Source organism: Crocodylus siamensis, chromosome 2 (genome assembly GCF_052110815.1).
Source record: "Crocodylus siamensis isolate JL-2025a chromosome 2, ASM5211081v1, whole genome shotgun sequence".
In the NCBI taxonomy this organism is placed as follows: Eukaryota; Metazoa; Chordata; order Crocodylia; family Crocodylidae; genus Crocodylus; species Crocodylus siamensis.
The window spans coordinates 149,914,303-149,930,667 of record NC_143396.1 but is presented as its reverse complement, the minus strand read 5'-3'; the positions used below and the strand labels follow the sequence as shown (position 1 = coordinate 149,930,667).

The window sequence follows — 16,365 nt, the reverse complement described above, 5'->3', positions numbered from 1 at the left end:
TAACTTTTAATATGCACACAAAGTCTTCTGTGTGTTTTATAAGTGCTAACAGTGAATCGTTTATGAAATTCCTTCTGAGATTACAATAATTAAAAGGCAACATGCTCTTCTGCCTGGAACAGAACTGGTTTCCCACTATGACTTTGTCTGTACTGATACCCAGAGTTAACTTAGAGGACATTTAGAATGGCCTGAGCCCTGTGAATAGCTCTTACTTATTGAAATCTTATAAAGCTTATCGTCTACACAATGCATTTTCACTGTGCTTGTTTCTCAAGCATGCCACTAGGTTTTCTTTCAGAACCTTTCTAGGAACTGGTTTGCAGATTTGTCCTTCTGTCCTTGACTCTACTTATGAGCAGCTGAGAAAGGACTAGGGTACAGAACAGGCAATAGTGAAAAACAAGGAATTATGAGATTGCTAACATGTTTGAGATTAAAGGCTTGCTCACCCAGATTAATCCTCAACATGCCAAGGAACAGAGACAGCTAGCAAGCTGGTAAGATACGGTTGACCTCATATCCAAAAGTTCAGCAGAGCTTCTACCATTGGCCTGGGCTTCCATTAGGGGTCAGGTTTAGAGGTATATGGAGGAGAAGGTCACTATGCATAGGCTTTAGGGCAACTTTAAGGTTGACCCTAACCTTTAAATCTTAGAGAGAATTTATGCCTATACAGTGGCCAAAAGGGAGGCCTGGAATGTCCGTGAAGGTTTTTAACCTTGCCATCATACGGATAATAGAGAATAAGAGAATAAAGATATGGTCTGCATACCACCCTCCACAAAGTCTCTTCTGTAATAAATGAACTTTCTCTGTTTTTTTGTTTTTGTTTTGTTCTTAATTTCTTCACAGCAAACTCCCCTCCACCAATATGATAGTCAATTTTGTCATTCTTATTTTACTCTCTTGGAAAAAATATCTTGAAAAGCAATTTAAAAAATACGTAAAGATATTTCTTGAAGAGGTTAACTCAAAAATCAGAAGCTTCATTGCATTAAAAGTTTAGCATATTTAAAAGTATGAAAGTTATCACACAAGAAGCAAGTAAAGTCTTTAGAAATGTAAGTGTTACAATGCATGATGAGTTCCCACAGTGTCATGGCCTCAATCCCCATATGATTCTAACATCAATAACACTAAATATGTGGAAACAGTTTTTAGCTTCTTTAGCTCTATCAAATAATTGGTTACAATTTGAGAACCAGAGCTAGAAAATTCCAGTGTTTTCTATCTTCTATTAATATTTCATATTTAGTTAATTACAAGACTGGAAGGCAGAGACTGAATGAAGCATAGTGTAGCTGACTGTAAAGAAAGGCCAGTGACATATGATTAACTAATTTAAAGTAAATTGAGTGGTGGTACTCAGCAAAGGAAAAAGGATCTTCTCCATACAGAAGACAAAGTTGCCGGCCAAACAGTAACTTGCATTAATGCTTGCCAAAGATACATAAATGAATTACTGGTTTTATACAATTGAAATAACTGAAAATAATATTTAATGAATGTTTAAAGCACTAATAAAAAAACATCAACCTACTATGTCATTGGTAAAACTTAGTAAACATGAACCAACACAGTAACTACTTTGGGAAATGTTCCTCACTGATTTCTGTCAATTAAAAATTAATGGCAGAATACAACTCTCCCATTTTTCATTATTTCTTTGGACTTGAGCTCAGACTTTCTAGAGTATTTAGCTATCCAACACCTGCCTCCCACTGGTTCACTGAAAATGAAAGGCCAAACTCCATCCCACCTATTAGACACATAAATGGATGTCGGTGCCTAAGTGTGATTCTATTTCAACTTGCTTGTGTCCCTAAATATCTTTTAATACATGGATCCTCTTTTCCCTTGCTGCTTTTTTAAACTGAATCCTAATGGTCATAAGATTGTATATTACAAGAGTAGATGCATTAATAGATTTTCACAGACTTGAACAGTGTGAAATAGACTTGCACTTGGGTGCCTAAGTCCACTCTGGCCATGTCTACATGAGACAATTTGCTGCATAGTAATTTACTGTGTAGTAAAGCATTACCATCTACATGTGCAGGCTCTTACTGTTCAGTGAATTAGTCTACTGTGCAGTCAATTTATTATCTGCTTATGCAGTTAGTAAATTTACTTTGCAGTAAACCCAAATAGCATTAATTGAATGTGTAGATGCACCCTCTGACTCTTAATAGGTAGTGTAGGATCTGGCTGTGGTACCTGCCCACTATTAGCAACCCAACTATGTTTACATCATAAAACTGTTTTAATTAAATGTGTCTATTTAGATATAAAAGGATATTTTAACTAAACAAAAAGCTCTATACAGGCACATGAGAGCAGATTCTCAGCAAGTACAATTCAACAGTTTTATTTACTTCAGTGCATTACAGCTATGCTGCTTAAGATCAGCTGAAGATCAAGACAATTTTATTCAGACATAAGTTTTGATATGTTGATTCACATTGATTTATACATTACTCAGTAAATTGACCCATTTACTATAATCAGAGTACTCGTGGCTGAAAGGTACAGGAATACTGTTGTTATGACTTACCCATCAGTAATATTTGATAACCATTCAAGAAGAATCCAATTACAGACTACATTTTGCTTTTCCTAACCAAATGAATAGTGCTAGTGAAGTTGCCTGCTTCAATCTCAAAGGAAGTGAGTAGAACTCCAACTTCTATTATGAATGAAACAATTTTTATAAGGAAATTAAAACGTTCATGTGGTATTTTTTTTCAGGAGTGATAAAACTTACTCTAGTTGTATAAGAACCCTTTTATGTATGGCCAGGAGGGAAAAATAAAGTTTTAAAAGTTGCACTTTTAAACGGTAGCACTAATTAGTCATTTGTAACAGGATTAAACAGCTACAATTAAGGAAATGTTAAGACCATTTTGTAATTTTAATGATTTATTCCTACAGCATTCTTCAAAAGTGCCATTTAACTCCCAGCTTCTCAAATTCAGTCAAACAAATCTGAAGAAAAATCTTTCAATATAGCCCAAGAAGCCAAGTCTCTGTCTCCCTGGGCATACCAGTTAAACGCCTAGCAGAACACTAAACCTAATTTAAACTACACTACCACAGTTTGTGTAGTAGTTAGGGCATAGCATTAAGAATATACTTTCTTAAGGCAACAATTCAGAGGTCCCAGTAGTTTCAATTAAACTTCAAAGTAAGCCTGGTATTACACAATATATTTTAATTTTATAAATCAAGACCAATACTTATAAATTCAAAGGGTAACTTTTAGAGGTGAACCAAAAGAAGCCTAAACAAACCTATAAAGGAAATCTTAGTAAGATTTACACATTCTTTCATCCCTCAGGTATGTAAGTTAAATTAGCCTTGGACTACAGACTTGCATTGACTGGCTGTACTACTGTATAATGTTACACCTCATTTGACTCCCTTGTCTTCATCAATTTACCGTGTCTAATTCACAACTCAAAAAGCCAGAAAAAGTAGTTTAGAAGAGAGCCACAACTAACAGGACTATATAAGAACAGCAAGAAAAAGAGTGTAAAAGTAGAATAGACCTTACCTTCTCTAATTTTTGCTTTCCCATTTTACGGCTCACTGACATGTAATTTACACCAGGCTAGACTCCCTCATGCATCATTAGGACTTTGATTCTGCAATAACTCCAGGCAGGCAGATCCCTGTAGTGGTTCTCCTGTTTGGAACTTACTGTAGTACTGGGGTCTAACTAGATGTAAATATGTCTAGGACTCCACGTGAGTACAAGGGTATATAACTTAATAACAGCTTTTACATCAGGTCTTGAACCTGAAAAGTCAAATTTATGTGATGGGATCAGTTACTAGGTGAAAATATTCAATAAGACTAGATAGACAAGCAAAAATTACTTAACTTTTATGGAATGTTTGGATTAAGCTAAGAGATCAAAGCAAAACTGAAGTTTGATGCATCACAAGCACTGTCACTTTTCAGTTTGAATCCAGTCCTAGAAAGATATCTGTCTACACCATAACATTTTTATTTAAATAACTGGGAACAATGTATTTTCAAAATATCCTGTACTATATAAATGCTTCCATTGCAAAATATCAATATGAAATGTTAAAAGGTTCTGGCAAAATACTGCCTCACTTGTTTGCTTGTTTCCTTGTTTTTTGTTTGTTTGTTTGATGTCTCAGAACCAAAAGAAACATATGTAAACACTTGAAACAAATATGAAACCTCCATGCCAGGGGCTCAATGCATTTAATCTCAACATTTTTAGTGGGAACATTTCTACCTATTTACGATCCTTTAAATTCACATAGAACTTCCTTTGAAAAGGCAAAGTGTTCACTCCTTTCTTTAACCATGTTCCAATCTGAGTATTTTACCTGCATTAAGTACATGGTAATTTTAATTATCTATTATAGGAGACTAACAGGTCTGGAGAGGCATAAACTTTCATAGGGAACAGCCTACTTTCTCAGATGCTATGAATGGAGTGGCAGAAAGGAGGGTTTCTAAACAGAAGGGAATTTAAATACAAAGAATAGGAGGGAGCCAGCACTGTTCAGAGAGGTGAAGGTGGTTGAATAGGCCAAGGCGCCACTAGATCCAACACAGATCACATCATCATTGGACTAAACAACATGAATTGTGACATTTGCAGTCATTCATCTGTTCTTCTACCAACAGCATATATGCCATCACCTGCTTACACTGCCTCTTTGCAGTCTGCACAGGATAGACAGAATGATCCCTATGTGGAAGAATAAATACACATCCATCTGACATCAATTCCAGATATGCATGAAAGACAGGGAAAGAACATTTTAATCATCCTGGACACCCCATCACTGACCTCAGGGTAGCTGTTCTTAAACAATAACATTTGAAAAAAACAACGTGAACTCAAAACTGTAGCACAAGAAATCACCCACAGATTGAACTGTGTTAAGTATGGTCTCAACAGAGGGTATGAATTCTTACCCTGTTACTTGGACTAGCTTTTATAATGCCTAGGTCCCTCAAAGGGCCTTCTTTATCCTAACTGACCCATTTGAGTCCACTTTTGACTCTCTCAGCAGTGCCCCCTCTCCCCTATTCTTTCTTTTTAAATTCCCTCCCATTTAGAAAGCTTGGTTTCTCCAGACTCATTGATAGCATCTGACAAAATAAGGGATCACCCACAAAAGCTTATACCTCTCTGAACCAGTTGAAGTGCCACTCCCCCTCCCTTCTGCTTGACTTCAGACTAACACTGCATTAAATTATCTATACTGTTTTTCATAATTTCCTTTCCTATAGCATTAGGTAGACTTGCTGTTATTATACAGGTTTTGTGTGTTTGCAAGAAATGGCTGGATTTCTGCAAGTGTTATGGGGGCAGGGAGATGCTACATAGAGGAGGAGACCAAACTACTTTATCAGGATTCCATACTATTTTGTATCACCATGATATCTATCAGAGCCTTCCTAAGTTGTAAGACAGCCATCACAAACCCATCCAGGGAGTACCCCCAGAGTCCTGAGTTTCTCCCTCCTGCACCACTGCTTTTCCCAAGCTACTGACTGAAGATACCCTGGGATAAATTCCCCCACAAGCCTCAGCTCACTGCCCTTTTACCAGACCTCACAGCTGCTCGCTCTCTCTACCAGCTCTAGGTGGCCTCCCCTTTGGGTTGTGAAACAAGTTTCAGGTCTCTCTTTCTGTAGAATGGGCTAGGCTAAATACCACTTGTCTGAGGATCATTCCTTCCACAGGCAACAAGTAAGGAGAAAAAAAAAAGAAGAAAAAGATGTATTATTTAGAAGTAAAGAATTATACAAGCAAAACTGACTGTAGTTTTGAAGAGAGAAAAACAAAGACAAAGTTTCTTATGCTCTCATCCGGCTACATCCTACCCCTCCTGAGAGATCTGTCAGTATAATCAGACATCAGCCTTCCTGCTGATTCTGCCAGCCCCAGCTGCTGCGGCTTTGGACCTTTCTCCAGCCCAGGAAAAAATCCCCAAACCATGATTTTATTATAGCTAGACTAAAATATTTCCAACCCCCTCCATCAGTGTTATGGGGGGCTCAGGAGTCACAGAATCCCCCAGACATTTCTGATCTTCCTGAGGCATGTGGAATTCCTCTGGCTGATGGGCCATTTCTCTCAGATGCTGTTTCTCTAAAACAGTTGTTTTCCACATTATGGGCAGACAATGCCTTGGATGCCTGACCCAATAATATCTCCTTATGCCTGTATCCGAGAGTGGCAGTTTTCCTTAACCATCCCTAAGTTCCCTGGCTAAACCATGCCCCAAATCATAAAGAAATATATGGACAGCATGACTATTTATACATGATAAAAGCAACATAAAAGGATATAGTATAACATAGGCTTTCCGTTTAGACCCTACATGCCATATCAGTACAACAAAACATATGAAAACATTAATGACACCTCATGAACTCCCAAAACATAATGGAGTTTGTGAAAACAGCTATTTGAGGAATAGCCATTCTTCTAAAAGTAACTTATTTAAATCTTATCAGGATTTTCTAGTCCTACAAAAACATCATCTCTTGGGAAGGTTGAAATTATTAGGGCCGTCTGAAGCTTTGGTTGCTGATTCAATTTGGAGGAGATTCGGCCTGTTTCGGCGGCTAAACCTCTGAATCTGAATCAAATCAGGAGATGCTTTCATCTCTCCAAATTGAATTGGAAGCCTCTGGGTCCACAGCACAGCATGTGGCGGAGCCCCACCCCCCCCGGCTCAGCAACTGGTGCCTCCTGGGTCTGGGTGGGGATTCAATTAAAGGTTGTGTTATTTTCAATATATTAAAAGGACTTTTTTTTCCAAAGAGAAGTAAGGTATCTCAGCTAGGGCACCACAGACTGGAGATACAAGTAATCATTTTTTATGGAGTGAATGTATATTGTCATTTATGGAGACTATACCAGTGAACCTCAAGTAAATTGCTATTTCACTCAAGCAAAATTTTACCTGGAAATGAAAACTTCATTTTAAAAAACTGAATTAAAAACCTTTCTGCTATATGATGTATGACATTCGTTTAATGTAAAAGCCATAGGACCAAATCTTTAGCTGCCATCAATCAGTACAGTTCCATTGAAATCAAAGTTACGTGGATTTGCACAGCTGTAGACCTAGTCTATTCAGTTTTCCGCTTTTTTATAAATAGCCCACTACATACAATTATATTTGTTGCAATATATACAGTAATTCTTGTCCACAGTTTGTAGCTACCTAAAGACATACTAAGTCTTGATTCTTTAACAGCAATTAAATTTTTTAAAAGTCATTTATAAGGTAGAAAGATATTTGTTGAGAACAAAAGCAGTCTGAATGGGTGATAATATCTCATCAAGTCATAGTATAAGAAAGATAAGGATCTCTGACAGTAAATTAACGGAGCCTGGCTGCTGCCAGATTGGTTTCAATAATCGTTATTCAACTTTACAACATATGCAATAAAAGATGGTACCAGCTGCTTTACCAGGATGTTTAGTGAGGAATAAAAATCTGCACCAAACTTGCAAGATCAACTTCATTAAAAGGAAGTTAATTTTAAGTTGCTGTTCAATTGCCTGCTGCCTACTTTCTGTCCATCTTCTGCTTGACAAGATAGTGCCTAGGGAGAGGCAGGGAAGGGGAACAGAGTTCACATAGTTACTTTCTAACCAAAAAAGAGAAAGATGTTTACATTGAGATCTCAGAAACCACTGAGACTTCCCCTAGGAGCTGCAGAAAACAGGTAAAAATGCTGTTGTCCATAGTTCCATAGGTTCTTCTTGTCACACTCAGAATCTCCAATAACAGGAACAAGGTTTTTATTTTGTCTCAATTCAGAAAACGAAATAAGGCCAAGTGTAGTACTTATAAAAAAAAAAAGGACACCCCTCTTGTCAGTCCCAGAAAATGTCTTGTTTCCATATTAATGTCTCAGATTAGTGATGTGTTTTGTAACAAAGGTTGAGACAAGCAGTGCGATTTTAAATCTGGCTATTACATTACTGATCAGATTTTATCTTGAGACAGCTGCTTTGAGAAGATGATTGATTTTTAACAAGCTGTATGTAACACTTTTAATTAACTTCCAGCAAATTTTTAATTCAGTGTTTCAGAAAAGTTTATGGTACCTGAAAAGGTGATTCCATGTCCCTGAAAATATAATGCTTAAAGAATACCTCATAAAGGAACACAAAGCCACGTTTGAATTAATGAGAGAAAAATTATATGGTTTCCTAAGTATGAAAGTTTGGCAAGACTCCATCATGTTATTAAAAGAACACAAGAAATTCCATTTACTGGGTCAGACCATAGGTCCATCTAATCCAGCATGCTGTCTCATACAACAGCAGAGTGCAGATGCTGAGGGGGAGAATGAGCAAGGCATGTCCAGAATCCTCCATCTGCTGCTCCTCTCCCATTTCAGCTTCCAGCATTCAGAGGTTTAGGAAGTTCTGATTCAGATTCACTGTCTACTGTGTTCAAGATCTGTTGGACCTTTCTTCCAAGAATCTGTCCAATCCCTTTTGAACTGGATTAAGCTACCAGTTTCCACAACATCTAGATAATTATCCACATGCTTGTTGACACTCAAAGAACTCTAATAGGTTACTGAGGCACAACCTCTCTTTAGGGAGGTCAGGCTGATTTTTCCCCAGAAATTCCAGTTCGTCCATGTACTGAATACTCCTTTTTCAAATGACTGTTTCTATCAACTTGCCAAGAACAGAAGTTAAATTTACTGGCCTGTAGTTCCTTGCATTCCCTTGGAGCCCTTTTTAAAAATGGGCAACAATCCAATCCTCTAGTACAGAAGCTGTTTGTATTAATAGGTTGCATACTGCAGTAAATAGTTCTGTAATTTCAGATTTGAGCACCTTCAAGACTTTAGGGTGAATGCCATCAGGTCCTGGTGATGTATTACTGTTTAATTTATCTACCTCTTATGAAATGTCATCTCCTGATAACTCAGTTTGTACTTACCTGTCCTCTCATAGCTACATAGTGCTTCGGGTTGGAAGGGACCTAAACAGATAATCAGGCCCTACTCTCATTCTCAAAGGAATAATATTGGTGAAAGAATTTTTCCAAGAAATAATTTAGTTTTCTGTCAATAGCTTTATGCTCTTCTCATACTCCTTTCACATCCTGATTATTCAGTGGTTCAACTGACTCTCTCTTCCTAGTTTTAAAAAAAATATATTTTTAAGCTTTTTGTCTCTAGAAACTTTCTCCTAATTTTTTTAGCTTGCCTTATTGAAATTTTACATTTGATTTGCCAGAGTTAGTGCTCCTATTCTCCTAATTCATATTTGATTTCCACCTTTAAATTAAGTCCTTTTCCTATCATAGCCTCTTTTACTCAGCCTTTACAGTGGGTGCATCTACCTGCCATTACAGTGGGTGCATCTACACATGCAATTAGAATGTAGCAAGAAACTCTGGCACAGTTCACACTGATGTTAATTGTCCCTGTACACCGCATTTCCATGTGTGCCCATGTATGCTATGGCACTTTGGGCCAAGGTGGAGCAGCCCCAGTGTGGTTTCAGCTCAGTGTGCTGTGGAGGGGCTGGCTTGGGCAAAAGGGTACTACAGTGTGGAGCTAGCCAGCAAGCAGCCCCCACAGTATAGCACCCTCACGCCCCAACCAGCCCTGGTCATTGTCTACAGATGCATTTTGGGTGCACATATAGATAGTGATATTTTACTGTGGAGCTAAATAGCCAGCTCCCCAGTAAAGTACACTTGTAGATGCAGCCAGTATGCACTTTGTTTGTGTCTCCAATATGGTGTTTTTATGCAGCTTTCATGCTGCTTGTAAGTTTTTAAACTTTTAACTGCTTTTTAACTAGCTTCCTCATTGTTGTATGATTCCCCTTTTTAAAGTTAAAACCTAGCTCAGTTTTTTGGGTTTTTTTTAATTTCTCTTCTCTTACAAGGATTTCAAACCTGATTACATTGTGGTTATTATTACTGAGTAGTTCAGCAATAATCACCTTTTATACCAAAGCCATGCACTACTTAGGACTAAATCAAGAATGGCTTTTTCCTCTTGTTGGTTCCAGAACTACTTGTTCCAGAAATCAATTATTTGCCATGTCTAGAAATTTAGTTTCTGCATCCTGCCATGGGATGAGATTTACCCAGTTTATATGGGGATAATTCACAGAATCGTAGAAGTAGGGTGGGAAGGGACCTTGTAGATCTTCAAGTCCAACCCCCTACCTGGGCAGGAGAAAAACTGGGCTCAAATGGCCTGACCAGTGTTGCATAGGGGGGGAGGAACACCGTTTTGGCACTGCTAGAGATGCACCTGTGGATGCATGACAAGGTACAGTTAGCCCTTCCAACCGTGACTTTGCATTGTCAGCTCATGTTCATTTTGGAGTCAATAATGACTCCAAGATCCCTTTCTGTCTCCATGCTCTCAAGAAGGGCGTTTCCCATCTTATAAGCATGCTGCTGGTTACTACTGCCTAAGTGCAGCACCCTGCACTTGTCAGTATAGAAGCGCATCCTGTTTTTGCTAGCCCACCCCTGTTACCTATCCAAGTCTTGCTGCAGTCTTTCCCTCCCTACTAGCATGCTCACCTCACCCCAAATTTTAGTATCATCAGTGAATTTAAACAAGGTGTTTTTCACCCCATCGTCCAAATCACTTGTAAAGAAATTGAACAGCAAGGGCCCAAAGACCAAGCCCTGGGGGACTCCACTGCCCACTTCTCCCCAGGTTGAATATGACCCATCCACCATCACCCTCTGAGTGCGACCCTTGAGCCAATCTGCAATCCATCTGACTGTGTAGGCATCAATGCCACAGTCACCCAATTTTTTAATGAGGATGGGGTGGGAGACGGTGTCAAAGGCCTTGCTGAAGTCCAGAAAGACTACATCCACGGCAACACCTGCATCCAAGGCTTTTGTAACCTGATCATAAAAGGCAATCAGGTTGGTCTGACATGACCTGCCCCTAATGAAACCGTGCTGGTTGCCCTTGAGTATCATCTCTGAGGCCGGCCCATCGCAGATGCGCTCCATGATGATCTTCTCAAAGAGTTTCCCTAGGATTGAGGTAAGATGGACAGACCTATAGTTGCCCAGGTCCTCCCTCCTCCCTTTTTTAAAGATGGGGACCACGTTGGCTATCTTTCAATCATCTGGCACCTGGCCCGAGCACCACGAGTGCTCGTAAAGCCATGCCAAGGGCCGTGCAATAACCCCTGCTAGCTCCCTCAACACCCTGGGGTGGAAAGCATCTGGACCTACTGATTTGAACAAGTCCAGCACCTCCAGAAGCTCTCTAACCTGGTCCTCCCCAACCTGAGGTCTGGAGGTGTTCCCCTCGAGTCTGTCTTACATCACGGTGGGGAAGTCCCGGTCCGTGCCCAAGAAAACAGAGGTGAAGAATTGGTTAAAGAGGTCTGCTTTCTCCTCTGGCACAACCACCAGATTGCCCAGAGGATCTTGCAGGGGTCCCACATTACAACGTGCTTTCTTCATCCTCCCTATATATTTTTCCTATATATTGAAGTCATCCATTATTATTGTGTCCTCTGCTTTGGCAGCCTTGCTCAATTTTTTTAATGATCAATTCCCAATCATTTTAAAATATCATGGATTGGTTGAAAAATGAGATAAATCAGCTGTTAATGGCATTGAATTGAACAGTATTTTGCCTCAACACTTGGAGAATGCCAATGATATTGCCTTGTCAGTTTAAGTTTCATCACTGCAGCTGATGGTCAGTATGATGGGTAAGAAGTAGTTTGCACTAGCATATTTATTAATCTGAACAAAATTATATTCCTGGCAATAGCTATCAAGCCATTTCCAACTCTAGATTATAGCCTGTTTATGGTTACTATAACTGGATGAAATCCCAAAGAAATGGCCACTATTAAACAGTCAAGAAACTGAAAAAACAATGCTTGAAGATGTTCTAGCAGTGTAGACGTTAAAGCAGCAGCAGTTACCACCATGTTTCAGAACCATTGGCAGTTTCTAAGAAACATCACAACAACATCAAGGTTTCTGTAGATCTGATGTATCCACAGAAATATAGTTAACCCAACAGCTGGCTGGCAGATGGTGTTTTTGATTTTCACTGTCCCCTTCAGCCGTTCCATATTAAATGGCAGGGTTAAATAATCAGCAATGAGGCTATCCATTACCCATATAAAAAAAAAAAAAAACAATCACTTCCATGAACATTGATTTCATTTTAGTGACTTTCTTGTTATGAACATTTTATTAGGCTTAAAAATCAATATATATTTATCAAGGAACACTACTACATGGCTGTCAATCAGGTGATCACCAAGTACTTCAGTGGCACATGAAAAAGACAGTGACTGACAGATTGAATATCCAGCTTGACCATCTTAATGCTGTAGCTAGAGATTGACGCTGGTGGCATTTGATCTTCAAGGAAGCTAAGTCCTTTAGGATTTGCCTTGATGAGGATGACAGTAACAGAGGGATACATTTCGTACATTTTGAGGGTTCACAAAAACTTCAATTGATGCTAAAGGGTTTGAAAATCTAGTTTCAGCTTTTGAAGCTTGACTTCCTTTACTTTAAAGTCATAGATTTTATCAAGAAAGTTTCAAGTTAAAATGTACAGATTTTTTCCCCAGCAAGAGGGAAACCTCTCTCCCTCCAAACTTTGCCAAAATTAAAAAGTGCATTCTACATGTATAAATATATTGGGCTACCTTCAAGCAAAGGCTAACCTAGGTTTTCACTGGCCACAGACAAATTGGTGGTGTATAATGTGCCTGCAGCTTTTAGTGACTAGAGAATCAGTGTGTTCAGCCCAGCCTGCTCAGGTTATCCTGCAGCTAGCCTCTTCTGGAAAGAGCAGAGCTGCAACCACTGGTCATCTTTTTTTTTTAAGGATGATCACCATAGCTTACCTGCCTTACTGACAGAAAAAGAATGCAACCTCTACAAACCCTACTCCAATGGATGTGAGTTAAGTTCATCATCCATTTTTTGTCAGATTTACTTTGTAAAGTATTCTTGTTTCAAATATACCTATAGCATAAAGTAGTTTAACTCAGTACTGGCACACAAAAACTGGAACACAATGCATTCTTTGTTGGTAACCAAAACTAGGTAAAAGCAGTCTATTGAGGCCACCCTAAAAGATGCAAAGTTACTGTCAGTAAAAACCGTCTTAATGGTGGCAGAGAGAGAAGGCCGCAATATTACACTGTCATCAAACTCATGTTTATTTCTGCTTGAATGGGATATTCCAAATGCTAGTAAAGAGTTTTTGTTGCCCTTTCGCTTGGAAATTTTAATCCATTGGAGCATGCAAATTGCAATTTTGCTATGAAGTTGTTGTTATAAAAACTTAGCAAGTTCAACTGAGGTCCTAAAGCGAACAGACACATTGTTTTAATAAGGTTTGTGTTTTCCTCAGCATTCACTTCAGACCTTGCCATGAACCCTTGGGGTTGTTCATGTCAGTGGTACTGTAGATGATGTTAATAACTACTGCTTACCTTAGAGCAAAGGAAAAATCAAGAGTTTCTACAAATAATGCAAAATGAAAGCCGTTCACTCCAAATTCTTGTTTTTTTAATTATTTACATTTTAAATCTGAAGTTAAAAAAATCTAACCCATATAATGTAAAATCACAAGGCTCAATCTGCACTCTTGACATTGTGTTTGGATTGGGATTAACTGGGAAAGGTGAAATCATGTCCATATTTTTGATTCCCTTATTTTTTAGGAACAGATTCCATTTTGGGTTGTCCTTCTTGTAATATCTTAAAGGGACTTGTTTTTCAAAAAGAAGTAGGGTATCTCAAGTAGGACACCACAAAATGGAGATATTAATAACCATTTCTTAAAATATGGGTTGACTGACCTTCTGAAATTTGAAATCTCACTTTCCTTTTAATCAAATGATGCATTTTAGCTCTCTTAGAGATTAACAAGATCTGAGCACTTTCACAGGGTTCTGGGGGAAAAAAATAAAAATAAAAATGTAACACAAACTTTTCTTTCTGGCAACTATTATTGCCAGACAACTTTAAGATCCTTTTCTGTTCTAAGCTAGTCATGAAGTTGCCTCCAGACATTCTTTTTCATAGATAACCTTCATGTACAGATAATCTGTATCAAAATAAAAACAAGACTTTATGCTATAGCTATGCAGGAGGCAAAGAAAATTTTCTTTGCCTTCAAAACAGTATACACAAAAACTTGAGCATCACAGTTGTATCAATTTGTTAATTCCCTTGGTGGATCATTCAAATGATTGTCACCGAGAAGAAAATTCTACATGGTTTACAAAAAAACGTTCAGATTTGATGAGGATGGCAGTACTTGTGATAGTAGAACAGTGTCGTCAGGGAGGCGCACGCTAATTCTTTTTACTTGAGTTTTAGTGGACTTAAATGAAGACTTTCCTATAAGTTTTTCCGTCCAAATATGGAGGAGTTTGAGGCTGATTGGCTGGTTGGGAGCATCTACTGGAGTGTGATCTGTTATCACCACTCAACCTGTTATTCATTTCTCCAGTTTTCAGTAAAGTTCATAATGTGTTTAAGCTGCAACAGAGACCAGGAGTATTTTATTTTGGTTTGTTTTTAAAAAATATCTCTCTCTTGGAAAAGGCCAGAAATCTGAACTCTTAGAATACATCTGGGGGGCATGAATTAGTGGATATAGTGAAAAAGTGAACTGCTGCACATAGCAAATATATGAATGTCTATGATACATGCAGTGTTTATAAATAATATTTGTCTGACTGCATATACACTCTGTATAAACCATGCTACACATCTGTGGTAAATACAGAACATTACAGAAGTAGAAATGAGAGATTAAAATGTTATCCCAACATAAAGTACTGGAAGGCAACTAAGTATATTAAATAGCTTATAACATCAGTAACCAATTGCCTGTCAAGAATGATGGGGTGGAGGGTGGAGACAGAGGCCTATGTCCAGTCCGCACTCCCCCATGCTTTGGGTCTGGCCCTGCTTCCCCGTTCCCCCCACTTTGGGTCTGGGTCTGTCCCCACCCACCCATGTCCACCTGCCTCCCCTGCCTCCCAGCTGTTGGCAGGGCCCAGTGGTGGCAATGGTGGAGTGCCATCACTGTGCCCTCCACCCCAGCCCCCAACCGGCTTTTGTCGGGGCCTGGTGGTGTGGCGGTGGCAGTGCGCTCCCCGCTGTCATGGCAGGCAGGGACGTAGTCCAGCGTCTGGCCCTGCCCCCACTTCTCATCCACTTAGGGGAGGGGATGAATGAGCCTGCTCCCCCCACCCTCACCCCCACCACTTCGGGGCTAGGCCTGCCCCCCCCCCCCATTTGGGCTGTTGTTTGGGTGCAGCAGTGGAGGCAGCAGAGTGCCACTACTGTGCCCCCACCCGCTCCCCTCTCTCCCTCCCCCTCCCTGCTGGCTTTTGTTGGGACCCAGTGGCTCCATGTCCCCTGGCACCTGGCTCTGCCTCCTCTTCTCATCCATTTGGGGGAGGGGGAGGAACGGGACCACTCTGCCCCCTGTGCCTCTGCCATCATAGTGCTGCTCTGCCACACAACCTCCTGTATGAACACTCTTGGAGCACTACAATTGGTTGTTTCAGTCAACCAATCAGAATGAAAATAAAGTGTTACAGACAGACAGACTAAGGCTTTTATAATATTAGAATTTAGTCTCTGGAGTTCTATTAAATGCTACACTATCTATGAAGAGGATAAACAGATTTGAAATATTTTTCTAGTCATATATGTAATTAATGTTGATATTCTGTTTAAAATGCAAAACAAAAATCCTTACTACCACAGTAGTATCACAAAGCCATCTGTTTTAAGCCACATATAGCTTTTGTAACAAAACAAATGCTGCATTTAATTTTCAGTTCTGGCCTTATTGATTATTTTATCTAATGTGCTGCAGAGTGAGCCAGCAGGCTCTGCCATGAAGGCAAGCTGCAATCAAAAGAGACAAGAGCTTTATTACTGCTAGAAGATGCATAGCTGTGATTTGGGGAAAATTATACAGCTTTCCAATGAGAAGAAGGTATACAAATTTATGAGGCCCAACAAATGGCAGGAAAAAACCACACAGCTACTGAAAAAGTGACAAATACTGAAACGGAAGTCAAAGATAAGTTTAATAATGTTCAGCCCAGTGACATTTCATTATTATCTGTTGGTGGCTATATCGGAAAGCAGAAGTGTTTACTGCTTACTCTACCATGTAGTTCACTATTTTGCTGGTTGAATCACAGATCAATCATGTGAAAGCATCCACAAATCAGCCATGCACAGAACAGCTTCCAGGGAAAAACAAACAAACAAAAACCCACCTAGAGTGTCAGTGTTACTTCTATTACTATTGCCAATA

General features: G+C 39.2%; 1 protein-coding gene across 4 annotated transcripts in view; it reads right to left on the bottom strand.

Annotated features, from left to right (window-relative positions):
* Positions 1-16,365, bottom strand: part of GRID2 (glutamate ionotropic receptor delta type subunit 2) — a 1,419,908-nt gene that overhangs the window by 710,029 nt on the left and 693,514 nt on the right. The window lies entirely within an intron of this gene.